Source organism: Anabrus simplex, chromosome 1 (genome assembly GCF_040414725.1).
Source record: "Anabrus simplex isolate iqAnaSimp1 chromosome 1, ASM4041472v1, whole genome shotgun sequence".
In the NCBI taxonomy this organism is placed as follows: domain Eukaryota; kingdom Metazoa; phylum Arthropoda; class Insecta; order Orthoptera; family Tettigoniidae; genus Anabrus; species Anabrus simplex.
Window position 1 is genome coordinate 629,157,669 of NC_090265.1, and position 27,561 is coordinate 629,185,229.

Below are 27,561 nucleotides of genomic sequence, written 5' to 3' on the forward strand. Positions count from 1 at the left end.
AGGAAAGATTAAAAATGATCGGTTTATGATCAGAATAAGTACATTGAAAATCCACAGCCTGTTTCCAGTCATTCAACCGGGTCAGGAATGGAATGAATAAGCCCCCAGTTAGCGGCGAGGATAGGAATTGTGCCGGCTGCCGAAGCCTGTCGCACTCCTCTGGGGCAATGATTAATGAATGACAAATGAAATGAAATGATGTTGGAGAGTGTTGCTGGAATGAATGATGACGGGGAAAACCGGAGTACCCGGAGAAAAACCTGTCCCGCCTCCGCTTTGTCCAGCACAAACCTCACATGGAGTGAACGGGATTTGAACCACGAAACCCAGCGGTGAGAGGCCAGCGCGCTGCTGCCTGAGCCACGGAGGCTCCTGATAAGTACATTAGGAACAGTAAAAGCAATTGGTCCCACCTCCGTTTTTACCCCACCGCGGTTAAGATGACTTACGCCCCTCTCCAAAAAAAAAAAAAGAAGGCGTGTTTCTTTATGTTTAAAGGAGATTCCAAATACCAATGTTCACGTGTGTTTACTTCAGTTTTGAGATATAAGTATTCCCATAAAAATAATTCACTTTTTTTCACTTACTTTCACACTCCCCCCCTTAAGTTAAATTTCCGGGAAAAATGTTTGTTTCTTTAATAGTAAAGGATAGAGCCTCCTTGGCTCACAGCGCGTCGGCCCCTCACCGCTGGATACCGAGGTTCAAATCCCGGTGACTCCATGTGAGAATTGTGCTGGACAAAGCGGAGGCGGGACAGGTTTTTCTCCGGGTACTCCGGTTTTCCCTGTCATCTTTCATTCCAGCAACACTCTCCATTATCATTTCATAGCATTTATCACTCATTAATAAATCACCTTGGCAGTGGCGACCCCATTGTGATAACAGCCTATATAAGTTTCATTCATTACATCCCTGCCCCGCCAATGACTGGAAAACAGGTTGTAGGTTTTCATTTTCAGTTGTAAAGGATCTTCTAAATACCGATTATCTTCAGTTTTTGAGATATGTGTCCTCATGAAACGAATTCAACTCCTTTTCACACCCGCCCCCAAAAATGATTCCCCCCCCCCCCAAACGCGTCGTTTTTTTTAAAGGTCTAAATACCAATTTTCACGTCTGTATCAACTTTAGTTTTTATTAGATGTAAGTATCTTCATACAATTAATTCTGTACCGGGCGGTACACCTCTACACCGTTTATTTAAAAGTTGCGCCAGTTGAAACTCCTCTTCCGGAGGAAGGTTGAACTTTATCTATTCTATTAATTCTTTACTTTCTCAGAAGATGTCACCACGTGGAAAATTTTGAGTTTTTGAACTGTGTCACTTTTGATGTGTTTTTGTTTCGCTTGAAGTAAGAAGTGTGAACTTTCTCTTCTAGAGGACACTACTGAAGATCAACAATAGTGCGACCTAGTGTGGAGTCAAAGAACTATTTTGTTGGAGAAATTTTTATTTCAAAAGTTTGTTTCTTGTTAAATTTCTTTCTGTTATTGTTTAAGTTGGCTGTATACCCCTCTTTTTCCCCTTAGTTTGGATCTAGCCAATCCCGAATTTTCTTTAATTAATTTTCCACCAATAATGTGTTTCTTTTTCCTCTATGTAGGGGTTTCTTTTCCCGAACCAATAAAGATTTTGTGGGAGGGTGTTTTCTTTCCCCTAACGCCTAGAATCTTCCGCGAGAGGATATAAACTGCTGATTTTGGGGTCTCCGGGCCACTTCTGTTCCATCTTTCAGTGTATTAAGTACATAGCAGGAGGCGGGAAGCGCCTCTTTCTTCTTCAGCCGTTCAACACCAGGTAATGGCCTATTAATAACTTCTTTTCTTGCTAGGTCGGCAGTTTAACTCTCGCGGCGGGTTCGAAGCGTTTTCCATCATGTAACCTTTTCCTAAAATGTAACTACTCTTTTCTTCTATTCTCTTGTAAAGCTATATTATGGGATAGAGAGTGCTAACCCTCTCGAGTTCCCACTCACATCGTCTTGAGGTGAACTTATTTTTCTCAACCAATTCTCCCGTAAGGTAATGTAAATTGCCATTAAGTCACCTCTGTAGTATGGGATTAGCCCTTGTATTAACGGCCTAGTGCCAAGTAGGTCTTAAGCAAAGTGTATTAGGAGTGCAAGTTCGCCTCCTCTCAAGTGGTATTTTAGAGGTCATGTATTAATCTTTTGTTCACCTAATAGACCTCAGTAGGTTGGGTATTTTACCCCTGTGTATATGTCCTTTGAGGACAACTTGAAAGTTGAATTTGGTGTGGCCTGGGAGAGGCTTAACTTTAAGAGCGAGTGGCTCTTTTCTAAAACTGAGAGTTGTATGCCTCGAGGAGGCTTTGCTGTGTAATTTGGAGCAAGGGCTCTAGGATTTGATTGGGGTCTTCTGCCCCTTTGTTGAAATTGGTATATCGTAAAGTTGAGCTAGTTGCTCAAGAATTGTGTTTTCAGGGTTCGAAGCCCAAATTCTTTAATCCCTGTAATTGTACATTTCAAGTTGTATTTCGGCTACTAAGTACCTGTTCTATTTGTTGTTACCTAATTTTGAAAAGAAAATATAACCTTGTTAAATTTTAAAATTTAATTTCTCTTTAGTAGCTTGAGACCTATTCACCACCCAGCACCTTCTTTCATGCTTAACTACCACAAAAACAACGGTAACATGTGGTAGCAGAGCGTGGTTGAATGGGTCTCAAATTTAGCCCCTTTTGACGGCTAAACATTGCTTTGATTCGAACTCTAACAATTTTCTCAGTTGCTGGAATTTTTTGAGTTTTTCAAAATTGTTCTCTCATCATGCCCGGCCCTCGCGATGTTCTCCTCCTTAACTATTTGCGCAAAGAGGAATTGATATATGAGTTAACTATCAGAAACGTTCAATCTGGAGGCACGGTTGCAATAGACACTAACAAGCTTAGAGAGTCCCTTGATTTGCCCATTTCCATCCCCAATTTGGGAGAGAAAGAAATTGATGACTCTCTTTCCACGATTGTCGAGAATATTACTGGGCTAGCATCGGTAGTCAGCTTTTTTGATGAAAACGACCCATCTCCTAATCAAATTAAGCGTGTGCAAGGCAGGCTGTATCACTTTGCAAATAGAGTTAATGATCTGTTGTCTCTAAAGGTGAATGACGTTCAGAGGAAGCAAGCTAATACGCTCCTTGAAACTATTTCTGAATTGTCTAATAAGGTCACTCAATTGCTAACCGGCGAAGCTCCTCCCAAAACTGATCAACCCGCCGCGGTGAATGTAGGAAACGAGGAAGAGCCTCCTCAGGGAGAAGTCAATAGGATAACCGTTGCTGCTCAAACTATCTCTGCCCCATCGAACGACGAATCTGAACGCCGTGCGTCATTGAGTAACATCCGCTCTGAATTAACTTCTTTGCCATTGAAACCTTTAACGACTATGTCACCTGGGTTCAGCAGCTTGCCTCATCCATTGGCAATGTTGCTTAGAGGTATCTCTAAGTTTTCCGTCAACACCACCAGTGATGTAATTTCATTTTTAAGATTTCTAGTTGAATTTCAGGATCATGCCCTTGTGTTTTCTCTGTCTCCATGTCAAATTTTACAAATAATCTATCCTTATGCTATTGGTGTTCTCTCAGATAAAATAGTTAGAGCCATCGCCGAGCAATCTTCTATTGAGGATTTCCATGCCCATTTGCTAGCTAACTTCATCCCGGCTAGGGCCAGGTCCTCCCTTATTCAGAAATACTATTATCGGGTACAGCGCTTGGATGAAAACCTGGCAGACTTCATCCAAGATATTAAGTTTTATACTAGGGCGTTTGCTCTCCACTTCCCTGAGGATCAGATCGTGCAAGCTATTGTCGAAGGGATTTCACCACCCTACAGGTCATATTTGTGTTTCGCGGCGTGCCCGCAAACCTTCTCTGAACTGGAAGCATTAGCCGTCTCTGCGGAAGGAGTTAGGTATGCCGATTCCTTGCGTGTGGCGAAAGAACCCCCGCCTTCCTTTAGTAACACTCGGCCTCCACCTCGCCGACCAGTCAATCCCCGTAAATGTTATGCTTGCGGGTCGCCCGATCATCTGCGGAATAAGTGTCCTCTGATCAAGTCAAGTGGGACAAGGAATGGAGCAGAGTCATCACAAGGCTGTTTTAAGTGTGGGGCCTTCTCACATATCGCCAAGAATTGCCCAAACTCAAATAGCACCCCCTCCTGCTCAACTTCTGGTGCAAATTCCAGCTATGCCAATAATAAAAAGTGACTAGTGGCGTCGGCTGAGCCGACTAATCCATCTTCCCGAGACTCAGCCCCTAGTAAACAGGTTGTAAATGCAGAGAACGACCAGCCTTCAAATTCATCTTTTGAATGCCCTAAAGAGTGTCTTAGGATTGCGGCGGATACCCCCGCACCTGTTCCTTTTCTTAAGATTGAGTTAAATAACGAGCCTATAACAGCTCTCTTAGATTCAGGCAGTGTTTGTTCCATTATTTCGGCTGATTGGTATTCTAAATTGAAATCTGTTTGTAAACTCCCTGACTATGTCTCTTCTCCTGTTCAATACGTTTCGGCTAATTCATCTCCATTAGAAATTCTAGGTTCCTTACTGGTCAAAATTCGTGTTTTTAAGTTTACATGGAAAGTTAAATTGTTTGTGGCCAAGCAATTGTCTTGCCCCATTATATTGGGAGCTGACTTTATTTCTCACACTGGTCTTGTGCTCGATCTCCAGTCTAGGTCGTGCACATTCAAATTTGCTTCTAGTTGTAAAATTCCACTATTAAAGTGTAATTCTGTGTCATGTTCGTCTGTTTCGCCTACCCAGGATGAGATGTTGTTAGACCTTAGACATCTACCTGAGGAGCAGGCTGATAGTATTCGCAAACTGTGTCAGTCGTTTCCCGAGGTATTCTCTGATACTCTTGGTGTTACTGACCTTATTGAATACAAAATTGAGGTCACGGATTCGATTCCTGTCCGTTTTCCACCTTATAGGCTATCTCCACCTAAAATGAAGGCTCTGAAAGAAATTATCGATCAGATGTTGAAGGATGGTATTATTAGGCCCTCTAAGTCGGCGTATTCATCGCCTATTTTTCTAGTCCCGAAACCCCAAGGAGGCTTCAGGCCTGTCATTGATTACAGGGCTCTCAATCGGAAGGTGGTGTTGCAATCTGTGCCCCTTCCTGACCTTCATTCTTGTTTTTCATGGTTTCGTAAGGCCAAGTTCTTCACCATCTTGGACTTGAATCAGGCCTATAATCAAATTCCCCTTGCCGAAGAGTCTAAACATCTTACAGCGTTTGCCACGGACTGGAATTTATACGAATACAACCGCGTGCCTTTCGGGCTCCCCACGGGGGCAGCTGTGCTCACTAGGCTACTAGATAGGGTCTTCTCCGACATCAAATTTGAGTACTTATATCACTACTTGGATGATGTCGTCGTATTTTCAGAGACTTTTGAAGAGCATCTAGATCATCTGCGCGAAGTTCTCGATCGCCTTCGTAAGGCTGGGTTAACTGTTAAGTTGTCCAAGGTTGCCTTCGCTAAGCCCTCTATGTCCTTCCTTGGGCATATTGTGTCACCTGATGGTGTAGCTGTCGATCATTCTAGAACACAGGCCATCCGTGATTTTAAACCTCCTAAGGACATCAAAGGTATCGCTAGATTCATTGGTATGGTGAATTTCTTCAGGAAGTTTATTCCTAACTTCGCTAATAGAGCGGCGCCCTTAAACCTTCTTCGTAGGAAAGGCATCAAATTCGAGTGGGGACCTTCTCAACAAGCCGCGTTCGAAGATCTTAAATTAGCTCTCTGTAATGCCCCTGTACTTGCTATGCCTGATTTCTCGAAGAAATTCATCGTCCAAACGGACGCGTCGTCGTCAGCTGTAGCTGCAGTCCTTCTTCAAGAGACTGAACTAGGGAGGCGTCCCATCGCCTATGCATCTAGGACTCTATCGGCTCAAGAAGCCAAGTATTCCATCTATGAGCTCGAAGGGTTGGCAGTCTTATTCGCCTTAGAAAAGTTCCGTCTCTATCTGGAACATGTCAAATTCGACCTGGAGACAGATAATCAAGCCTTAAGCTGGGTCTTAGGTAGGCCGCGTCGTACTGGTCGTATAGCCCGCTGGGCCATCCGTATTTCTGCCTTCCAATTTGATGTACGACATATAAGAGGTACCGAAAATGTTGTTGCTGATGGACTCAGCCGTATGTTTCATAACGACGTCGAAACCCACGAACCGGTCGACAGTTCATCACCTTCCGAGTCCATACTATCCGAGGTTAATGCCATCCTAACAGATGCTCCCATGCTTTTTAGGGATATTGAGAAATACCAACGTGAAGATCCTACGCTGGCTCCGATAATGGAAACCCTTTCTTCTGGGGAACATGCTGTCCCTTATGTTCTGAGGAATGGTGTTCTATGTTGCCCTTCGAGGCATGATAAGTTGATGAAAGTTGTTGTTCCAGCGGTTCTTGTACCTATGATCTTCAAGTATTATCATGAGACCCCATTAGGAGGGCATCTGGGTATCTTTAAAACTCGTGAAAAGATTCGTGAAATGTTCATCTGGAAAGGTATGGACGGTGAAATCCGTGAACTTGTAAAAGCTTGTAAATCTTGTTTGCTCAGTAAACCAACCATGTCCACCAAGGTAGGCCTCTTGTCTTCGCATCAAGCATCGCGCCCCATGGAACGCCTGTATATTGATTATGTGGGACCCTTCCCCCAGTCAAAGGGCAATGCCAACAAGTTCATCTTTGTGTGTGTAGATGGTTTTACAAGATTTTCTTGGTTATTTCCGACTAAACTGGCTACCGCTCAGTCTACCATTACCTGCTTAAATTCTATTTTCGCTTCTTTTGGTCCGTGCCAATACATTGTATCTGATAATGCTAAGGCTTTTACATCTAATTTATTTCGTAAATTCTGTTTTGACTTGTTCATCTCTCATGTAACTACTTCTGCTTATTACCCGCAACCATCTCTGGCTGAACGAGTTAACCGTAATCTCAGGTCCGCACTTATTGCCTATCATCATGAAGATCCTTCCAGGTGGGACACGTCCCTGCATTGGATAGCTTTTGCTTTGAATTCGGCGGTTCATGAATCTCACAAGTTTACTCCAGCTTCCTTGATGTTCAAGTTTGTTCCCAACTCGCCGCTCTCTAACCTCTGGTCTTTGAATGACATTCTACCCGAGACAATAGATCCGGATAACATTAAAGATCTTTGGAAGAAGGCTAAAGCCAATCTTAAAGTGTCTCATGAAAAGGTTAGGGAAAGGTATGATCGTGGACGGAGACCCACCACCTTGAAGGTAGGTGACCAGGTTATGGTCAAAAATTTTGTTCCCGCGGGCAAGCTTGCCCCCAGATTTCATGGGCCTTGTATCATTCTCGATTTTCTTACGCCGGTTACTTTATTGTTAAGTAATCCAGCCACCGAGAGGATATTTAGAGTTCACCTGTCCCAGGTGAAACCGGTGTAATTTCTGTGTTAACTTGCTTCATATTATTTTGAAAGGATATGAAGGTTATATTTTTTTTTTTTTTGAGTTTCACTTTTAAGGCATTCTGCACTACCTATAATATTTTGTTTCAGATGTAAGCATTTTTGTGAAACCTGTCCCGACCCGTTAAACTGCCATTCTGTCCTTGCCACGGCCATTACCACGCTCCCGTCTCCTGCTCCACCTTACACTGTGGCTTCATAATAGTAAATGCCATGGATATCTACACGCCGCTGGCCCCTCAACCTCTCCAAAAGCCGGTACCCTCAAAGAAAATGATTGTCCAACACAATTCTGCCGCCTAGCTTTAATGTTTCAGCGCCCCAGCAGCCGCGCAGCGCCGTGCAGCGACTGGGGAGGGGGATGGGCCCCCTCCTCTCCAGCGAGGACGACATGTGCACGGCGAACCGGAGCTCTCCTCCCGGCCAAGGCTGATGTGCGGCGCACGACCTACTACATGCCCGCAGCCTGTATCTGTTCACCGCGGGCGCGGCGGACTTCAACACCTCTGCTCCCCTCATAGCGCGGGCGAGCGGTATCTCAGGGTACTTGAGGGGTCCGAGCGGCCTCCGTTGGACGCAAGCTGCAACGGCCGGTCCGGCCATTCGACTCAATCTACATCAACTACATGGACAGTCACCATAAGCAATAACTACCCTTGGGAATTCAACAACAATATTTGGTGGACATTGCAAAATTTTTCTTCACCTTTAAGTATTAAAAGTTTATCTTCAGAAATTCAAATTCTACAAACATAAAGACTTTCATTCACCTGCAACAACAAAATTTTGGAACCGACTTAAGAAATTTCTCAAATACTTCTGCAAGTTATCTTAATCTCAACATCAAAACTTGGAACTTATTTCAAACAAAAGTTTATGTTCTTCTGTGTTACCCCTTGGAGGAACTTTTGGGGGGGGAGGTCTGTACCGGGCGGTACACCTCTACACCGTTTATTTAAAAGTTGCGCCAGTTGAAACTCCTCTTCCGGAGGAAGGTTGAACTTTATCTATTCTATTAATTCTTTACTTTCTCAGAAGATGTCACCACGTGGAAAATTTTGAGTTTTTGAACTGTGTCACTTTTGATGTGTTTTTGTTTCGCTTGAAGTAAGAAGTGTGAACTTTCTCTTCTAGAGGACACTACTGAAGATCAACAATAGTGCGACCTAGTGTGGAGTCAAAGAACTATTTTGTTGGAGAAATTTTTATTTCAAAAGTTTGTTTCTTGTTAAATTTCTTTCTGTTATTGTTTAAGTTGGCTGTATACCCCTCTTTTTCCCCTTAGTTTGGATCTAGCCAATCCCGAATTTCTTTAATTAATTTTCCACCAATAATGTGTTTCTTTTTCCTCTATGTAGGGGTTTCTTTTCCCGAACCAATAAAGATTTTGTGGGAGGGTGTTTTCTTTCCCCTAACGCCTAGAATCTTCCGCGAGAGGATATAAACTGCTGATTTTGGGGTCTCCGGGCCACTTCTGTTCCATCTTTCAGTGTATTAAGTACATAGCAGGAGGCGGGAAGCGCCTCTTTCTTCTTCAGCCGTTCAACACCAGGTAATGGCCTATTAATAACTTCTTTTCTTGCTAGGTCGGCAGTTTAACTCTCGCGGCGGGTTCGAAGCGTTTTCCATCATGTAACCTTTTCCTAAAATGTAACTACTCTTTTCTTCTATTCTCTTGTAAAGCTATATTATGGGATAGAGAGTGCTAACCCTCTCGAGTTCCCACTCACATCGTCTTGAGGTGAACTTATTTTTCTCAACCAATTCTCCCGTAAGGTAATGTAAATTGCCATTAAGTCACCTCTGTAGTATGGGATTAGCCCTTGTATTAACGGCCTAGTGCCAAGTAGGTCTTAAGCAAAGTGTATTAGGAGTGCAAGTTCGCCTCCTCTCAAGTGGTATTTTAGAGGTCATGTATTAATCTTTTGTTCACCTAATAGACCTCAGTAGGTTGGGTATTTTACCCCTGTGTATATGTCCTTTGAGGACAACTTGAAAGTTGAATTTGGTGTGGCCTGGGAGAGGCTTAACTTTAAGAGCGAGTGGCTCTTTTCTAAAACTGAGAGTTGTATGCCTCGAGGAGGCTTTGCTGTGTAATTTGGAGCAAGGGCTCTAGGATTTGATTGGGGTCTTCTGCCCCTTTGTTGAAATTGGTATATCGTAAAGTTGAGCTAGTTGCTCAAGAATTGTGTTTTCAGGGTTCGAAGCCCAAATTCTTTAATCCCTGTAATTGTACATTTCAAGTTGTATTTCGGCTACTAAGTACCTGTTCTATTTGTTGTTACCTAATTTTGAAAAGAAAATATAACCTTGTTAAATTTTAAAATTTAATTTCTCTTTAGTAGCTTGAGACCTATTCACCACCCAGCACCTTCTTTCATGCTTAACTACCACAAAAACAACGGTAACAAATTCAATTAATTTTTCTATTTTCATCCCCCTCCCTTCATTGGATTTTCCGAGAATACCTGTTTCTTTACTTCAACAGGAGATTCTAAATACCAGTTTTTACGTCTGCAACATTTTACGTTTCTGAGATATACTATAGATATAGTCTTTCTAAAAAATCACCCCAATTTGTCACTTCTGTTTAACCCCCATTAATTAGATTTTCCAAAAACAAAAAAGTAAATGTTTCGGTATTTTGAAAGGAGGTTCCATATACTAACTGTCTGGTCTGTTAATATCTTCAGTTTCTGAGATATAAGTATCCTCATTAAAGGCATTCAACCCATTTTTCACTCCTTTTCACCCCCCTATTGGGATTTTCCGAAGACAAAAAAATAGGTGTTTCTTTATTTTAAAAAGTGATTCTAAGTACCAATTTCTACGTCTGTAAACTTTTACAGTTTCCAGATATAGATACACTCATTTTAAAAATTCACCCCACTTTTCACCCCCCCCCGACCCCACTATTTGGATTTTCGAAAAAAGTACGTTTTCCTTTATTTTTCAAGGAGGTTACAAATTTAAATTTTCATGACATCAGTTTTTGAGACCTCCTCATGAAAGGTGTTCAACCCATTGCCCCCCCACTTTTCACCCCCTTCATGGGATTTTCCGAAAACAAAGTTACGTGTTTCTTTATTTTGAAAGGAGATTCTAAATACCAATTTTTACATCCGTAAACTTTTACAATTTTGAGATATAGATACATTCATTTTAAAAATTAACCCCCCTTTCAATCCCCCACTGTTTGGATTTTCTAAAAACAAAAAATACATGTTTCTTTATTTATAAAGGAGATCCACAATACCGATTTTCAGGTCTGTAACATCTTCAGTTTCTGAGATATAAGGATCCTTATTAAAGGCATTCAACCATTTTTCACCCCCTTTCAATCCTCCTATTGAGATTTTTCGAAAACATAAAATACGTGTTTCTTTATTTTAAAAGGAGATTCTAAATATCAATTTTTTCATGTGTAAACTTTTAAAGTCTTGAGATATAGATACACTCGTTTTAAAAATCTACCCCTTTTCACCCCCCAATATTTGGATTGTCAAAAAGCAAAAATATATATATATTTCTTTATATATATTTCACAAATACCAATTTTCAAGTCTGTAATATCTTCAGTTTCTGAGATATAAGTATCCTCATTAAAGGTATTCAACCCATTCTTCACTCCTTTTCGCCCCTCCTATTGTGATTTTCCGAAAACAAAAAAATACGTGTTTCTTTATTTTGAAAGGAGAAACTAAATACCGATTTCTACGTTTGAAAACTTGTAGAGTTTTGAGATATAGATACACTCAATTTAAAAATTAACCCCCCCCCCCGTTTTCATCCCCATTATTTGGATTTTCCAAAAATAAAAAATACGTGTTTCTTTATTTTTAAAGGTGGTTCCAAATTTAATTTTTTATGACTATAACATCTTCAGTTTTTGAGATATAAGTCTCCACATAAAAGGTGTTCGACTGTTTCCCCCCCCCCCTTTTCAACCCCCTTCATCGGATTTTCCGAAAACAAAAAAATACGTGTTTCTTTATTTTTAAGGGAAAAATAAAATACCAATTTTTATTACTCTAAACCTTTAAGTTTTTGAGATATGGATATTCCCATTTTTGAAATTAACCCCCCTTTTTACCCCCTTAGCGACTGATATCCAAAAATCCTCCCTTAGCGAGCACCTACATGTTAATATGATTGTATCCCCAAAATTTCATTTCTCTGTGTCCAGTAGTTTCGGCTCGGCGATGATGAATCAGTCAGTCAGTCACTCAGTCAGTCAGTCAGGACAAGTTCATCATCATCATCATCATCTGTTTACCCTCTAGGTTCGGCTTTTCCCTCAGACTCAGCGAGGGATCCCACCTCTACCGCCTCAAGAGCAGTGCCCTAGAGCTTCAGACTCTTGGTCGGGGATACAACTCGGGAGAATGACCAGTACCTCGCCCAGGCGGCCTTCGAAATGCTGAACAGGGGGATTGTGGAGAGATGGGAAGAGTGGAAGGTATAGGTTAGGTACCATCCCGGCATTCGCCTGGAATAGAAGTGGAAAACCACGGAAAACCACTTCCAGGGTGTCTGAGGTGGGAATCGAACCCACCTCTACTCAGTTGACCCCGTTCCAGCCCTCGTACCACTTTTCAAATTTCGTGGCAGAGCCGGGAATCGAACCCGGACCTCCGGGGGTGGCAGCTAATCACACTAACCACTACACCACAGAGGCGGACAAGGACAAGTTACTTTATATATATAGATAACTCTAGCTTTCTTGTGACGTCACTAAAGAAGAACTGTGTATTAATGTAGTCCGTAAAGACGCCAACGTGCGATGGTGGTGTAATGGTGAGCATAGTTGCCTTCCAAGCAGCTGGTCCGGGTTCGATTCCCGGCCATCGCTCACTTTTAAGATATTTGATACCATGTTACTCTCCGAGAGTACCTTCGAAGCTGTTCACTTCAATTTATGATACAAACCTTTCGGATGACGTCGCTAAAGAAGAACATTTGTACTAAAGCAGTTCGCTCACTTGCTGTGTGCGATGGTGGTGTAAAGGTGAGCATAGTTGCCTTCCAAGCAGTTGATCCGGGTTCGATTCCCGGCCATCGCACAATTTAAAGATCTTCGGTTCATTTACACTCGGCGGGACTAACTTCCATACTGAACACGTGAATTTATGATACATACCTGTAGCCTTCTGGTGACGTCACTAAAGATAATTTGTGTGTTAAAGTACAGTAATTCGCCCGCGTTCCAATGTGCGATGGTGGTGTAAAGGTGAGAATAATTGCCTTGCAAGCGGTTGATAAGGGTTCGATTCCGGGCCATCGCACATTTTTATCATCGTCGGTGACAATACACTCTGCGGGAGTAACTTCGAAATTGAACACGTGACTTTATATTACATACCTCTGGTTTTCTGGTGACGTCACTAAAAATAAGGTGTTTTTTAAAGCAGATTGATCGCATGCCAAGTTGCGCTGATTGTGTAATGGTGACCATAGTTGCCTTCCAAGCGGTTGATCCGGGTTCCATTCCCGGCCATCCCAAACTCTTAAGATCTTCGGTCCGTTACACTCACCGGGAGTACCTTCGAAGCTGAACACGTAAATTTATGGCACATAACTCTAGCTTTCTTGTGACGTCACTAAAGAAGAATTTGTTTATTAATGAAGTCCGCTCCGACGCCAACTGCGATGGTGGTGTAATGGTGAGCATAGTTGCCTTCCGAGCAGTTGATCCGGGTTCGATTACCTGCCATCGCACACTTTTAAGATACTTGATACCATGTTACTCTCCGAGAGTACCTTCGAAGCTGAACACGTGAATTTATGATACAAACCTGTGGCTTTCGGGTGACGTCACTAAAGAAGAACATGTGTACTAAAGCAGTTCGCTTGCTTGCCTGTGTGCGATGGTGGTGTAATGGTGAGCATAGTTGCCTTCCAAGCAGTTGATCCGGGTTCGATTCCCGGCCATCGCACAATTTTAAGATCTTCGGCACATTTACACTCGGCGGGACTACCATCCAAACTGAACACGTGAATTTATGATACATACCTGTGGCTTTCTAATGACGTCACTAAAAAGAGGGTGTTTTTTAAAGCAGTTCGCTTGCATGCCAAGTTCCCCTGATTGTGCAATGGTTAGCATAGTTGCCTTCCAAGCAGTGGATGTGGGTTCGATTCCAGGCCATCGCACACCATTGATATATTCTATACCATGACACTCTCCGAGAGTAATTTGTAACCTGAACACGTGAATTTATGATACATACCTGCAGCTTTCGTAAACGTTACTAAAGAAGAACTTGTGTACTAAAGTATTTCGCTCACGTGCCTATGTGCGATGGTGGTGTAAAGGTGAGCATATTTGCCTTCCAAGCAGTTGATCCGGGTTCGATTCCCGGCCATCGCAATATTTTAAGATCTTCGTACCATTACACACGGCGAGAGTAACATCGAAACCGATCACGTGATTTATGATACATACCTGTAGTTTTCTGGTGACGTTACTAAAGAAGGTGTGTTTTAAAGCATTCGCTGGCATGCCAATGAGCGCTGATTGTGTAATGGTTAGTGTACCGGAAGGTACACTTCTACGCCGCACGTTTAAATATTGCGCCAATTGGAACACCTCTACTCGAGGACCACTGAACTTAAAACTGGACCTACCTAAATCATTCCTCTGAAGATTTCACGGTGTGAATTTCGACTTTTTTGTTTACTATTTATCAAGATGTTTGGACATTCTCTCACAGATGTCAGTGCAAAAACTATGATCATGTACTCTGGTGCGAAGTGAAGGAACGTTCTTGAAGAAGTTTTGTACTCATAAGTTTTTGTCTTTACTAAATTTCGTTCATTCTTTCGTGGGTTGGCAATATTTAGCTTTTCCTTCCGCCTGTTTTGAAGTTAGCCAATCAAGAATTTCTGTAATTAATTTCCCACCAATCACAGGTTTCTTCTTCGATCGTGTGCGTAACTGTGGACTGTAGCCAAAAAAACCTGTGGGTGTGTCTTAATTATTCATGAAAGTTGTCGAACCTTCCCCGCGGGTATAAAAACTGCAGATTTTCTTGTCTCTCGGCCACTCTCGGCCGTTAGACATCTTTATGTTCTTGCTAGCTCATGAGTTTAACCCGCGGCCAAGGTCCGAAACTTTTGCCATGTAACCTACTATTCTGTAATGTAATCTTTGCCGGCTTATGTAAATATTTTAAATTGTAAATCGGGGATAGTGGTTGCTTTACACTCTCGTGCATCCCTTCATTTTGATTTGCCGTGACTACGTTTAGGTAACTGATTTTCTTTTCTTCCCTAACGTTTAAATTTCTTTCTTATACGGGTCACCTCCATAGTTTGGGAATAGCCCCTGTTTCATCGGCCTAGTGCCTTTTAGGTTTTAAGAAGTCTCATATAGAGTGCAAATTCACGCCTCCAATCCCTTGTATTTCGGTATTATGATACATACCTGAGGCTTTCTTAATGGTCACTAAAGAAGAACTTGTGTATTAATGCAGGTCGTTCGCCCGCAGAAAGGTGTGATGGTGGAGAATTGGTGAGCATAGTTGCCTTCCAAGCAGTTGATCCGGGTTCGATTCCCGGCCATCGCACAATTTTAACATCTTCGGTACATTTACACTCGGCGGGACTAACTTCCAAACAGAACACGTGAATTTATGATACATACTGGGGCTTTCTAATGACGTCACTAAAAAAGGTGTTTTTCAAAGCAGTTCGCTTGCATGCCATGTTGCCCTGATTGTGCAATGGTTAGCATAGTTGCCTTCCAAGCAGTGGATGTGGGTTCGATTCCAGGCCATCGCACACCATTGACATATTCGATACCATGACACTCTCCATGAGTAATTTGTAACCTGAACACGTGAATTTATGATACATACCAGCAGCTTTCGTAAACGTTACTAAAGAAGAACTTGTGTACTAAAGTATTTCGCTCACGTGCTTATGTGCGATGGTGGTGTAATGGTGAGCATAATTGCCTTCCAAGTTGTAGATCCGGGTTCGATTCCCGGCCATCGCAATATTTTAAGATCTTTGTACCGTTACACACGGCGAGAGTAACTTCGATACCGATCACGTGAATTTATGATACATACCTGTAGTTTTCTGGTGACGTTACTAAAGAAGGTGTGTTTTAAAGCATTCGCTGGCATGCCAATGAGCGCTGATTGTGTAATGGTTAGTGTACCGGTAGGTACACTTCTACACCGCACGTTTAAATATTGCGCCAATTGGAACTCGTCTACTCGAAAAACACTGAACTTAAAACTGGACCTACTTAAATCTTTCCTCTGAAGATTTCACGGTGTGAATTTCGACTTTTTTGTTTCCTATTTATCAAGATGTCTGGACATTCTATCACAGATGTTACTGCAAAAACTATGATCATGTACTCTGGTGCGAAGTGAAGGAACTTTCTTGAAGAAGTTTTGTACTCATAAGTTTTTTGCCTTTACTAAATTTCGTTCATTCTTTTGTGGGTTGGCAATATTTAGCTTTTCCTTCCGCCTGATTTGAAGTTAGCCAATCAAGAATTTCTGTAATTAATTTCCCACCAATCACTGGTTCTTCTTCGATCGTGTGTGTAACTGTGTACTGTAGCCAATAAAAACCTGTGGGTGTGTTTTAATTATTCATGAAAGTTGTCCAACCTTCCCCGCGGGTATAAAAACTGCAGATTTCCTTGTCTCTCGGCCACTTGATCAACATCTAACCTAGTGTATGGACGTGTAGCAGGAGGCCGGAAGCGCTTCTTTCTTCAGGCACCTGCTCTTCAGTAATGTAATGGCCGTTTGACATCTTTATTTTCTTGCTAGCTCAGGAGTTTAACCCGCGGCCAAAGTCCGAAACATTTGCCGTGTAACCTACTATTCTGTAATGTATATTTTGCCGGCTGATATAAATATTTTTAATTGTAAATTGGGGATAGTGAGTGCTTTACCCTTTCGTGCATCCCTTCATTTTGACTTGCCGTGACTACGTTTAGGTAACTGATTTTCTTTTCTTCCCTAACGTTTAAATTTCTTTCTTATACGGGTCACCTCCATAGTTTGGGAATAGCCCCTGTTTCATCGGCCTAGTGCCTTTTAGCTTTTAAGAAGTTTCATATAGGAGTGCAAATTCACGCCTCCAATCCCTTGTATTTCGGTATTATGATACATACCTGAGGCTTTCTTAATGGTCACTAAAGAAGAACTTGTGTATTAATGCAGGTCGTTCGCCCGAAAAGATGTGATTAATGGTGAGCACAGTTGCCTTCCAAGCAGTTGATCCGCGCACGATTGCCGGCCATCTGATCATTTTAACATATTCGATGCCCTGTCACCCGCCGAGAGTAACTTCGTACCTGAACACATGTATTTATGATACATACCTGTAGCTTTCGGGAGACGTCAGTAAAAAGAATGTGTGTTTTAAAGCAGTTCGCTTGCAAGCCAAGTTGCCCTGATTGTGTAGTGGTTAGCTTAGTTGCCTTCTTAGTTGGGTTCTATTCCAGGCCATCGCGCACCATTGACATATTCGATACCATGACACTCTCCATAAGTAATTTGTAACCTGAACACGTGCATTTGTGATACATACCTGCAGCTTTCGTAAACGTTACTAAAGAAGAACTTGTGTACTAAACTATTTCGCTTACGTGCCCATGTGCGATGGTGGTGTAATGGTGAGCATAGTTGCCTTCCAAGCAGTTGATCCGGGTTCGATTCCCGGCCATCGCACACGTTTAGGATCTTCGGTTCCATTACAATCGGCGGGACTATCTTAGAAACTGAATACGTGAATTTATGATACGTACCTGTGGCTTTCTGGTGACGTCACTAAAAAAAAGGAGTGTTTAAGGCAGAATGCTCGCATGCCAAGTTGCGCAGATTTTGTAATGGTGACCATAGTTGCCTTCCAAGCGTTTGATCCGGGTTCGATTCCCGGCCATCCCACACTCTTAAGATCTTCGGTTCCGTTACACTCATCGAGAGTACCTTCGAAGCAGAACACGTAAATTCGTTATACATAACTCTAGCTTTCTTGTGACGTCACTAAAGAAGAATTTGTGTATTAATGGAGTCCGCTCCGAAGCCAAGGTGCGATGGTGGTGTGATGGTGAGCATAGTTGCCTTCCAAGCAGTTGATCCGGGTTCGATTCCCGGCCATCGCACACTTTTAAGATACTTGATACCATGTTACTCTCCGAGAGTACCTTCGAAGCTGTTCACGTGAATTTATGATAAAACCTGCAGCTTTCGGGTGACGTCACTAAAGAAGAACTTGTGTACTAAAGCAGTTCGCTCACTTGCCTGTGTGCGATGGTGGTGTAATGGTGAGCATAGTTGCCTTCCAAGCAGTTGATCCGGGTTCGATTCCCGGCCATCGCACGATTTTAAGATCTTCGGTACATTTACACTCGGCGGGACTAACATCCAAACTGAACACGTGAATTTATGATCCATACCTGTGGCTTTCTAATGACGTCACTAAAAAGAGGGTGTTTTTTAAAGCAGTTCGCTTGCATGCCATGTTACCCTGATTGTGCAATGGTTAGCATAGTTGCCTTCCAAGCAGTGGATGTGGGTTCTATTCCAGGCCATTGCACACCATTGACATATTCGATACCATGACACTCATCATCATCATCATCATCATCTGTTTACCCTCCAGGTTCGGCTTTTCCCTCGGACTCAGCGAGGGATCCCATCTCTACCGCCTCAAGGGCAGTGTCCTGGAGCTTCAGACTCTTGGTCGGGGGATACAACTGGGGAGAATGACCAGTACCTCGCCCAGGCGGCCTCACCTGCTATGCTGAACAGGGGCCTTGTGGAGGGATGGGAAGATTGGAAGGTATAAGGAAGGGAGAGGGCAGGAAGCGGCCGTTGCCTTCAGTTAGGTACCATCCCGGCATTCGCCTGGAGGAGAAGTGGGAAACCACGGAAAACCACTTCCAGGATGGCTGAGGTGGGAATCGAACCCACCTCTACTCAGTTGACCTCCCGAGGCTGAGTGGACCCCGTTCCAGCCCTCGTACCACTTTTCAAATTTTCGTGGCAGAGCCGGGAATCGAACCCGGACCTCCGGGGGTGGCAGCTAATCACGCTAACCACTACACCACAGAGGCGGCCACCATGACACTCTCCATAAGTAATTTGTAACCTGAACACGTGCATTTATGATACATACCTGCAGCTTTCGTAAACGTTACTAAAGAAGAACTTGTGTACTAAACTATTTCGCTTACGTGCCCATGTGCGATGGTGGTGTAATGGTGAGCATACTTGCCTTCCAAGCAGTTGATCCGGGTTCGATTCCCGGCCATCGCACACTTTTAGGATCTTCGGTTCCATCACAATCGGCCGGACTATCTTAGAAACTGAATACGTGAATTTATGATACATACCTGTGGCTTTCTGGTGACGTCACAAAAAAGGTGTGTTTTAAAGCAGAATGCTCGCATGCCAAGTTGCGCAGATTTTGTAATGGTGACCTTAGTCGCCTTCCAAGCGTTTGATCCAGGTTCGATTCCCGGCCATCCCACACTCTTAAGATCTTCGGTTCCGTTACACTCATCGAGAGTACCTTCGAAGCTGAACACGTAAATTCGTTATACATAACTCTAGCTTTCTTGTCACGTCACTAAAGAAGAATTTGTGTATTAATGGAGTCCGCTCCGAAGCCAACGTGCGATGGTGGTGTGATGGTGAGCATAGTTGCCTTCCAAGCAGTTGATCCGGGTTCGATTCCCGGGCATCGCACGATTTTAGGATCTTCGGTTCCATTACAATCGGCGGGTCTAACTTAGAAACTGAACACGTAAATTTATGACACATAATTCTAGCTTTCATGTGACGTCACTAAAGAAGAATTTGTGTATTAATGAAGTCCGCTCTGACGAAAACGTGCGATGGTGGTGTAATGGTGAGCATAGTTGCCTTCCAAGCAGTTGATCCGGGTTCGATTCCCGGCCATCGCACACTTTTAAGATACTTGATACCATGTTACTCTCCGAGAGTACCTTCGAAGCTGTTCACGTGAATTTATGATAAAACCTGCAGCTTTCGGGTGACGTCACTAAAGAAGAACTTGTGTACTAAAGCAGTTCGCTCACTTGCCTGTGTGCGATGGTGGTGTAATGGTGAGCATAGTTGCCTTCCAAGCAGTTGATCCGGGTTCGATTCCCGGCCATCGCACGATTGTAAGATCTTCGGTACATTTACACTCGGCGGGACTATCATGCAAACTGAACACGCCAACTTATGATACATACCTGTGGCATTCGGGCCGCCTCTGTGGTGTAGTGGTTAGCGTGATTAGCTGCCACCCCCGGAGGTCCGGGTTCGATTCCCGGCTCTGCCACGAAATTTGAAAAGTGGTCCGAGGGCTGGAACGGGGTCCACTCAGCCTCGGGAGGTCAACTGAGTAGAGGTGGGTTCGATTCCCACCTCAGCCATCCTCGAAGTGGTTATCCGTGGTTTCCCACTTCACCTCCAGGCGAATGCCGGGATGGTCCCTAACTTAAGGCCACGGCCGCTTCCTTCCCTCATCCTTGTCTATCCCTTCCAATCTTCCCATCCCCCTACAAGGCCCCTGTTCACCATAGCAGCTGAGGCCGCCTGGGCGAGGTACTGGTCATACTCCCCAGTTCCATCCCACGACCAAGAGTCTGAAGCTCCAGGACACTGCCCTTGAGGCGGTAGAGGTGCGATCCCTCGCTGAGTCCGAGGGAAAAACCGAACCTGGAGGGTAAACAGATGATGATGATGACCTGTGGCTTTCGGGAGACGTCACTAAAAAGAGGGTGTTTTTTAAAAGCAGTTCGCTTGCATGCCATGTTACCCTGATTGTGCAATGGTTAGCATAGTTGCCTTCAAAGCAGTGGATGTGGGTTCGATTCCAGGCCACGGCACACCATTGACATATTCGATACCATGACACTCTCCATAAGTAATTTGTAACCTGAACTCGTGAATTTATGATACATACCTTCAGCTTTCGTAAACGTTACTAAAGAAGAACTTGTGTCATCATCATCATCATCATCTGTTTATCCTCCAGGGTCGGTTTTTCCCTCGGACTCAGCGAGGGATCCCACCTCTACCGCCACAAGGGCAGTGTCCTGGAGCTTCAGACTCTTGGTCGGGGGATACAACTGGGGAGAATGACCAGTACCTCGCCCAGGCGGCCTCACCTGCTATGCTGAACAGGGGCCTTGCGGGGGATGGGGAATATTGGAAGGGATAGACAAGGAAGAGGGAAGGAAGCGGCCGTGGCCTTAAGTTAGGTACCATCCCGGCATTTGCCTGGAGGAGAAGTGGGAAACCACGGAAAACCACTTCCAGGATGGCTGAGGTGGGAATCGAACCCACCTCTACTCAGTTGACTTCCCGAGGCTGAGTGGACCCCGTTCCAGCCCTCGTACCACTTTTCAAATTTCGTGGCAGAGCCGGGAATCGAACCCGGACCTCCGGGGGTGGCAGCTAATCACACTAACCACTACACCACAGAGGCGGGAAGAACTTGTGTACTAAACTATTTGGCTTACGTGCCTATGTGCGATGGTGGTGTAATGGTGAACATAGTTGCCTTCCAAGCACTTTATCCGGGTTCGATTCCCGGCCATCGCACACTTTTAGGATGTTCGGTTCCATTACAATCGGCGGGACTATCTTAGAAACTGAACACGTAAATTTATGACACATAACTCTAGCTTCCTTGTGACGTCACTAAAGAAGAATTTGTGTGTTAATGAAGTCCGCGCTGACGCCTACGTGCGATGGTGGTGTAATGGTGAGCATAGTTGCCTTCCAAGCAGTTCATCCGGGTTCGATTCCCGGCCATCGCACACTTTTAAGATACTTGATACCATGTTACTTTCCGAGAGTACCTTCGAAGCTGTTCACGTGAATTTATGATAAAACCTGCAGCTTTCGGGTGACGTCACTAAAGAAGAACTTGTGTACTAAAGCAGTTCGCTCACTTGCCTGTGTGCGATGGTGGTGTAATGGTGAGCATAGTTGCCTTCCAAGCAGTTGATCCGGGTTCGATTCCCGGCCATCGCACGATTTTAAGATCTTCGGTACATTTACACTCGGCGGGACTATCTTAGAAACTGAATACGTGAATTTATGATACATACCTGTGGCTTTCTGGTGACGTCACTAAAAAGGTGTTTTTTAAAGCAGTTCGCTTGCATGCAATGTTGCGCTGACTGTGTAATTGTTAGCATAGTTGCCTTCCAAGCAGTTGATCCGGGATCGATTAACGGCCGTCGCACTCGTCTAAAATATTCGATACATCGTCTCTCTACGAGAGCAACTTCAAAACTGAACACGTGAATTTATGATACATACCTGTAGCTTTCTGGTGACGTCACTAAGGAAGAATTTGTGTATTAAAGTAGTTTAGAAATTAATTTCTACCAAGGTAGGTAGACTTCCATAAAGTTTGGTTGTGTATATTTTTTGGAAGTGCAAAATCACTGTTTCGGTTTCGTATAAACCCCCAGTCAGTTCAGGGATTTAGAAACAATATTTCCCCTAAAACCTATCAAGGACAGGTGTATTCTAAATACGAATCTTGGTGGAAATGCATCCAGTAGTTTCTAGCACTCACGTACATACGGCGTTTTAAGGAAGAAAATAAGACAGTTAAGAATGTTGAAACTAATAGAAAATGGATTATAACTGAGGACAGCCGGATAACGACAAATATGTAAATGCCAAGTGAATGTATTGGAAAATCAAATGCCCCTCAATAAATTATGCTAGTGTGAGTTATGGATATTGTACCGGGCGGTACACCTCCACGTCGCTAATTCAAACTTTGCGCCAGTTGAAACTCCCCTACTGGATGAAGTCTGAACTTTACCTAATGTGCTAATTTTCAAGTTTCTCAGAAGATGTCACTACTTGGAAATTTTGAAGTTTCTGAACTGGGTCGTTTTCGATGTATTTTTGTTTTGCCTGTAGTAAGAAGTGTGAACATTCTCTTCTAGAGGACACTACTGAAGAACTACAATGGTGCACCCTAGTGCGAAGTGAAAGAACTGTTTTTTGGAGAAATTTTGATTTCAAAAGTTTGTTTCTTGTTAAATTTCTTTCTGTTATTGTTTAAGTTGGCTGTATAACCCTTTCTTTCCCCTTGTTTTGAATTTAGCCAATCCCGAATTTCTTTAATTAATTTATGACCAATCAGGGGTATTTTCTCCAAAGGGGATATATTGCTTAACCCTAGCCAATAAAGTTTTTGTGGGAGGGTGTTCTCATTCCTGAAACGCCTCGAACATTCCTCGAGAGTATATAAACTGCTGATTTTCGGGTCCCCGCGCCACTTCAGTAACATCTTTCAGTGTGTAAAGTACGTAGCAGGGGGCGGGAAGCGCCTCTTTCTTCGGGCAGCAATTCATCCACAAGGTAATGGCCTTTTAATAACTTCTTTTCTTGCTAGCTCAGCAGTTTAACTCTCGGGGCAGGTCCGAAGCCTTTTCCATGTAACTTTCCTTTAAAAATAATGTAAAGACACTCGGTGTCAATTCTTTCTGTTTTAACTACATATTGGGATAGAGAGTGCTTAACCCTCTCGAGCTCCCACTCATATTGCATTGAGGTGAACTTATTTTTCACAACCGTTTCTTCCTTAACGTAATGTAAATTGTTTCTTTCTAAAGTCACCTCTTTAGTATGGGATTAGCCCTTGCATTAACGGCCTAGTGCCAAATAGGTTTTAAACAAATGTATTAGGAGTGCAGATCGCCTCCTCTCAAATTGGTATTTTAGAGGCCATGTAATTAACCTTTTCTCACTTAATAGGCCTCAGTAGGTTGGGTATTTTACCCCTGTGTTTATGTCCTTAGAGGACAGCTTGAAGGTGGAATTTGGTGTGGCCTTTGACAGGCTTCAATTTTGAGAGCGAGTTGCTCTTTCTTGAAAATTTTGTTTTCTGCGCGCCTCAGGTGGCTTTACTGTGTAATTTGGAGCAAGTGCTCCTGGGCATGAATGGGGTTTTCTGCCCCTCTGTTGAAACTTGTTTTGGGGTAAAGCTGGGCTAATTGCTCAAGAATTGTGAGTTCGGGGCTCGAAGCCCAAATCCTGTAAATACTGTAATTGTACTTTGTTGCCTTGCTACTCTGTACTTGCCATGCTTGTTATTTCTTGATTTTGCAAAGAAAATATAACCTTGTTAAATTTTAAATTAACTTTAATTTCGTAGCCTGAGACCTGTTCACCCCCGCACCTTCTTTCACCTCTGCTGTTCCACAGATACCTCGGAACAGATATAATAAAGCGGTAACAGAGGAGAAATTTAGGTCCAGTGATTCTTAGGTAAACAAATAAGAAGATGACTAAAGGTGTTATTACTTAATCTATTCGAGGGCGGTTATAACCTCCAACGATATTCCGCCAATATCCCGCAGATGAGCCGATTGACGCCTCTCTTGCCATCTACCCAAGGAACAACCACGAATTTAAAAGCATGATGAGGAAAATGGCAATACGTTACTTCCCTACTAGCATGCAGTCAGAGACGTTGCCATGGTAACCTGTAGGTTCGTTGTCGGTCTGTCGATCACTAAATGCAGAGCATGATACCAGCAGAAAATTGTAAATTTCTCCGTCATGTGAAGAGTAAGGTAAATTATGAACATAACGAAAGTTGTTTATAATGAAGAGACGTTTCACGTACGGTAAACGAAGTTTACAGAAAATCAATAGTATAAGAGAAAATGGAGGAAAACCAATGTGGTTTTCCTATAAACACCCCGTCTATTCAAAGTTTTTAAAATTATATGCATATCGGAATCTTCCCCTGGATGAGTATACGCTCTAAATATGAAGTTTGGCTGAGATCTATCCAGCCGTTTCGACGTGATGGTGGAAAAACCATTCCGATTTTCCTATAAAATCCTATTTTAAAATGATATGCATATGGAAAACTTCCCCGGGATGAGTATACTCTAAATATGAAATTTGGTTGAGGTCTATCCAGCCGTTTCGACGTGATGGTGGAAAAACCATTCTGGTTTTCCTATAAACCCCCCGTCTATTCAAGGATTTTAAAATGATATGCATATCAAAACCTTCCCCGGGATGAGTATACCCTAAATATGAAGTTTGGTTGAGATCTATCCAGCCGTTTCGACGTGATGGTGGAACAGACAAACAGACAAACAGGCACAATTTTATTTATATAGATATAGCTTTCTGGTAACGTCACTAAAGAACAACTTGTGTATAAATGTAGTTAGCTCGAATGCCAAGGTGCGATGGTAGTGTAATGGTGAGCATAGTTGCCGTCCAAGCAGTTGATCCGGGTTCGATTCTCAGCCATCCCACACTTTTAATATCTTCGGTTCCATTACACTCGCCGACAGTAACTTCGAAACTGAACGCGTGAATTTATGATACATACCTGTGGCTTTCTTGTGACGTCACTAAAGAAGAATTTGTGTATTAAAGTAGTTCGCTCGGATGCCAATGTGCGATGGCAGTGTAATGGTGAGGATAGTTGCCTTCCAAGCAGTTGATCCGGGTCCGATTACCGGCCATCGCCAACTTTTAGGATATTCGATGCTATGACATTTTCCGAGAGTATGTTGTAACCTGAACACTTGAATTTATGATACATACCTGTAGCTTTCTGGTGATGTCACTAAAGAAGAACTTGTGTATTAAAGCAGGTCGCTCGCGTGCCATTATGCGATAGTGGTGTAAAGGTGAGCTTAGTTGCCTTCCAAGCAGTTGTTCGGGGCTCGATTCCCGACTATCGCACGCTTTTAAGATCGTCGGTACCTTGACGCGCAGCGAGAGTAACTTCGAAGCAGAAAGCGTGAATTTATGATATATATACCTCTAGATTTCTGGTGACGTCACTAAAGAAGGTGTTTTTTAAAGCAGTTCGCTCGCGTGCCAGTGTGTGATGGTGGTGTAAAGGTGAGCTTAGTTGCCATCCAAGCAGTTGATCCGGGTTCAATTCCCGGCCATCGCAGTTTTTTAAAATCATCGGTTCCATTACATTCCCCGAGAGTAACTTCGAATCTGAACACGCGAATTTTTTATACATACCTCTAGCTTTCTTAAGCGTCGCTAAAGATGAACTTGTTTAGCTATTAAAGTATTTCGCTGGAATGTCAAGGCGCGATGGTGGTATAACGGTGAGCATAGTTGCCTTCCAATTAATTGATCAGGGTCGATTCCTGGCCATCGCACACTTTTAATATCTTCGGTACAGTACCGGTAAAAGAGCCCGACTGTCAGATTATATTTTAAAGTAAGCATGTATATAGTTCTCAGGGCAAAAAACTGGGTGACTAGTAGCTAGGGCTCGGTACAGGAGGTAGGGTCCTATCTACAAGAAAACTTTGACTTTGACTGAACATGAGTTTATTCATATAAGACATGAAATTGCACATCACCTCCAGGTAGATATAAGTTGTCTTCCACATAGTCCTATAATATGGCTCGGATTTTCCAGTTCACCAAGCCGAGCAGGTTGGAACACGTTCCAGAAGATTCCAGGGACTCCGTACAGAAGCAGCTGGACTGTCTGGGTTGGTAGAAGGTAGAGATGCCTCGAACTTTCGAGGCCCAGGTTGAACCCCGATGATCCTGGTGATGTTGCAGATAATCATTTACGCCCTCAGTCCAATGTGACTGAGAGGGTTGATGTCTCCAAGGTCACTCGCAGTACTGATAAATTTGAGTTCATAAAAACCTTGGGTGATTAACCTATTAGCGAAGTCACTGGTTATTATTCGTCAAGACTTTCAAAATTTAACACTCGTAAAATGATATGTCTCTGTATACGAAGATTATGAGTACTTTCAAAGTTCACCACTAGCAAAGTCCTCATCTCTGAATAAAAACTGGCAAAAATAACACAAGTCCCTTCTCATGAAACTATGACCAAATTTAAAGTTCATCACTGGCGAAGGTACAAGTCTTTGAATGAACAGGGACGAAAAACACAAGTCCATCCACATGAATAAATTTACAGTCTATCACTGGCGAAATTTATAAGTCTTTGAATCAACACTGGCGAATGTACAAGTCTTTGAGTGAACATGTACGAAAAACACAAGTCCATCCACATGAATAAATTCACAGTCTATCACTGGCAAAATTTATAAGTCTTTGAATCAACACTGGCGAATGTACAAGTCTTTGAGTGAACATGTACGAAAAACACAAGTTTATTAGAGGAATGAGTCTTTTAACACTCGCAAATATTGCAGGTTCAATTTATGAAGAATTCGTTCTTTAACATACGTAAATAATACAAGTCCAATTATGAATTTAACACACGTAAATAATACAAGTCCATTTCATGAATAATTGGAAAAATTCCAATCTCGAACACCCGTAAATATTGTAAGTTCAATTATGAAGACTTAGAAAATGTTCTTTAACACTCGAAATATTGCAAGTCCACTTGAGAATACTTGGAAGAATTCGTTCTCTCACACTCGAAGAAAAATACAAGTTCACTTTATGAATACTTAGAAAATTACAGAGTTCCCGTCGGGACTGTCACTACACGACGATAGTAGCAGCGAGAGTATCCACGCTGACTACTCAGCTGTAACTGAGTGAACAGGCTACAGTGGGCCCTCCTTCTATTAGATCCGGGACGTCTACGTCATAATACGGCTTGACTGAATATCTCATGAATCCCTCGATGGATTTACTTCAAACTCGAGCATTGCGACGTTCAGGTGATCCTAAACAAGATGACATATCGCTCAAGCCGCTAGCGTAATTATTACAGGAGTTACAAAACTTTCCCCGTCGAACAATCTGGAAGATGTGACGTGGAATCTAGAATATACGAGTCCAGGCTGGGAACACGTGCTGTGACGGGCGGGCGGTCTAACTAGCCCCTGTGGCTACGTCACAGCTCACAGCTGTCCTTCACTCGTTTGCTTGCCCCGCTGACGGTAAACAAACCAGGCGTTCTCATAACATTACGCGTAATATTTAAATGTCATTTATGCTAAAAAATACTCATGTACAGGTCGTAACCGGTACATATCCCTCCCTCTCAGGGAAAAGAAAATACGATGAGGATTTTCTTTAGTTAACCTTATTCAAAGTATTTTTTGA

General features: G+C 42.9%; 15 non-coding genes across 15 annotated transcripts; all 15 read left to right on the forward strand.

Annotated features, from left to right (window-relative positions):
- Positions 1–12,275: 12,275 nt before the first annotated feature.
- Positions 12,276–12,347, forward strand: TRNAG-UCC (transfer RNA glycine (anticodon UCC)). Its single transcript has one exon. It is a non-coding gene; the product is annotated as a tRNA-Gly (tRNA).
- Positions 12,348–12,486: 139 nt separating this feature from the next.
- Positions 12,487–12,558, forward strand: TRNAG-UCC (transfer RNA glycine (anticodon UCC)). The gene has a single exon. It is a non-coding gene; the product is annotated as a tRNA-Gly (tRNA).
- An 801-nt stretch (positions 12,559–13,359) lies between these two features.
- On the forward strand, positions 13,360–13,431 carry TRNAG-UCC (transfer RNA glycine (anticodon UCC)). The gene has a single exon. It is a non-coding gene; the product is annotated as a tRNA-Gly (tRNA).
- A 362-nt stretch (positions 13,432–13,793) lies between these two features.
- On the forward strand, positions 13,794–13,865 carry TRNAG-UCC (transfer RNA glycine (anticodon UCC)). The gene has a single exon. It is a non-coding gene; the product is annotated as a tRNA-Gly (tRNA).
- A 1,557-nt stretch (positions 13,866–15,422) lies between these two features.
- Positions 15,423–15,494, forward strand: TRNAG-UCC (transfer RNA glycine (anticodon UCC)). Its single transcript has one exon. It is a non-coding gene; the product is annotated as a tRNA-Gly (tRNA).
- A 1,630-nt stretch (positions 15,495–17,124) lies between these two features.
- Positions 17,125–17,196, forward strand: TRNAG-UCC (transfer RNA glycine (anticodon UCC)). Its single transcript has one exon. It is a non-coding gene; the product is annotated as a tRNA-Gly (tRNA).
- A 362-nt stretch (positions 17,197–17,558) lies between these two features.
- Positions 17,559–17,630, forward strand: TRNAG-UCC (transfer RNA glycine (anticodon UCC)). The gene has a single exon. It is a non-coding gene; the product is annotated as a tRNA-Gly (tRNA).
- Positions 17,631–17,775: 145 nt separating this feature from the next.
- TRNAG-UCC (transfer RNA glycine (anticodon UCC)) lies at positions 17,776–17,847 on the forward strand. Its single transcript has one exon. It is a non-coding gene; the product is annotated as a tRNA-Gly (tRNA).
- An 867-nt stretch (positions 17,848–18,714) lies between these two features.
- On the forward strand, positions 18,715–18,786 carry TRNAG-UCC (transfer RNA glycine (anticodon UCC)). Its single transcript has one exon. It is a non-coding gene; the product is annotated as a tRNA-Gly (tRNA).
- A 360-nt stretch (positions 18,787–19,146) lies between these two features.
- Positions 19,147–19,218, forward strand: TRNAG-UCC (transfer RNA glycine (anticodon UCC)). Its single transcript has one exon. It is a non-coding gene; the product is annotated as a tRNA-Gly (tRNA).
- A 146-nt stretch (positions 19,219–19,364) lies between these two features.
- TRNAG-UCC (transfer RNA glycine (anticodon UCC)) lies at positions 19,365–19,436 on the forward strand. The gene has a single exon. It is a non-coding gene; the product is annotated as a tRNA-Gly (tRNA).
- Positions 19,437–19,581: 145 nt separating this feature from the next.
- TRNAG-UCC (transfer RNA glycine (anticodon UCC)) lies at positions 19,582–19,653 on the forward strand. The gene has a single exon. It is a non-coding gene; the product is annotated as a tRNA-Gly (tRNA).
- Positions 19,654–21,015: 1,362 nt separating this feature from the next.
- Positions 21,016–21,087, forward strand: TRNAG-UCC (transfer RNA glycine (anticodon UCC)). The gene has a single exon. It is a non-coding gene; the product is annotated as a tRNA-Gly (tRNA).
- Positions 21,088–21,233: 146 nt separating this feature from the next.
- On the forward strand, positions 21,234–21,305 carry TRNAG-UCC (transfer RNA glycine (anticodon UCC)). The gene has a single exon. It is a non-coding gene; the product is annotated as a tRNA-Gly (tRNA).
- A 145-nt stretch (positions 21,306–21,450) lies between these two features.
- On the forward strand, positions 21,451–21,522 carry TRNAG-UCC (transfer RNA glycine (anticodon UCC)). Its single transcript has one exon. It is a non-coding gene; the product is annotated as a tRNA-Gly (tRNA).
- The last annotated feature ends 6,039 nt before the right edge of the window (positions 21,523–27,561 follow it).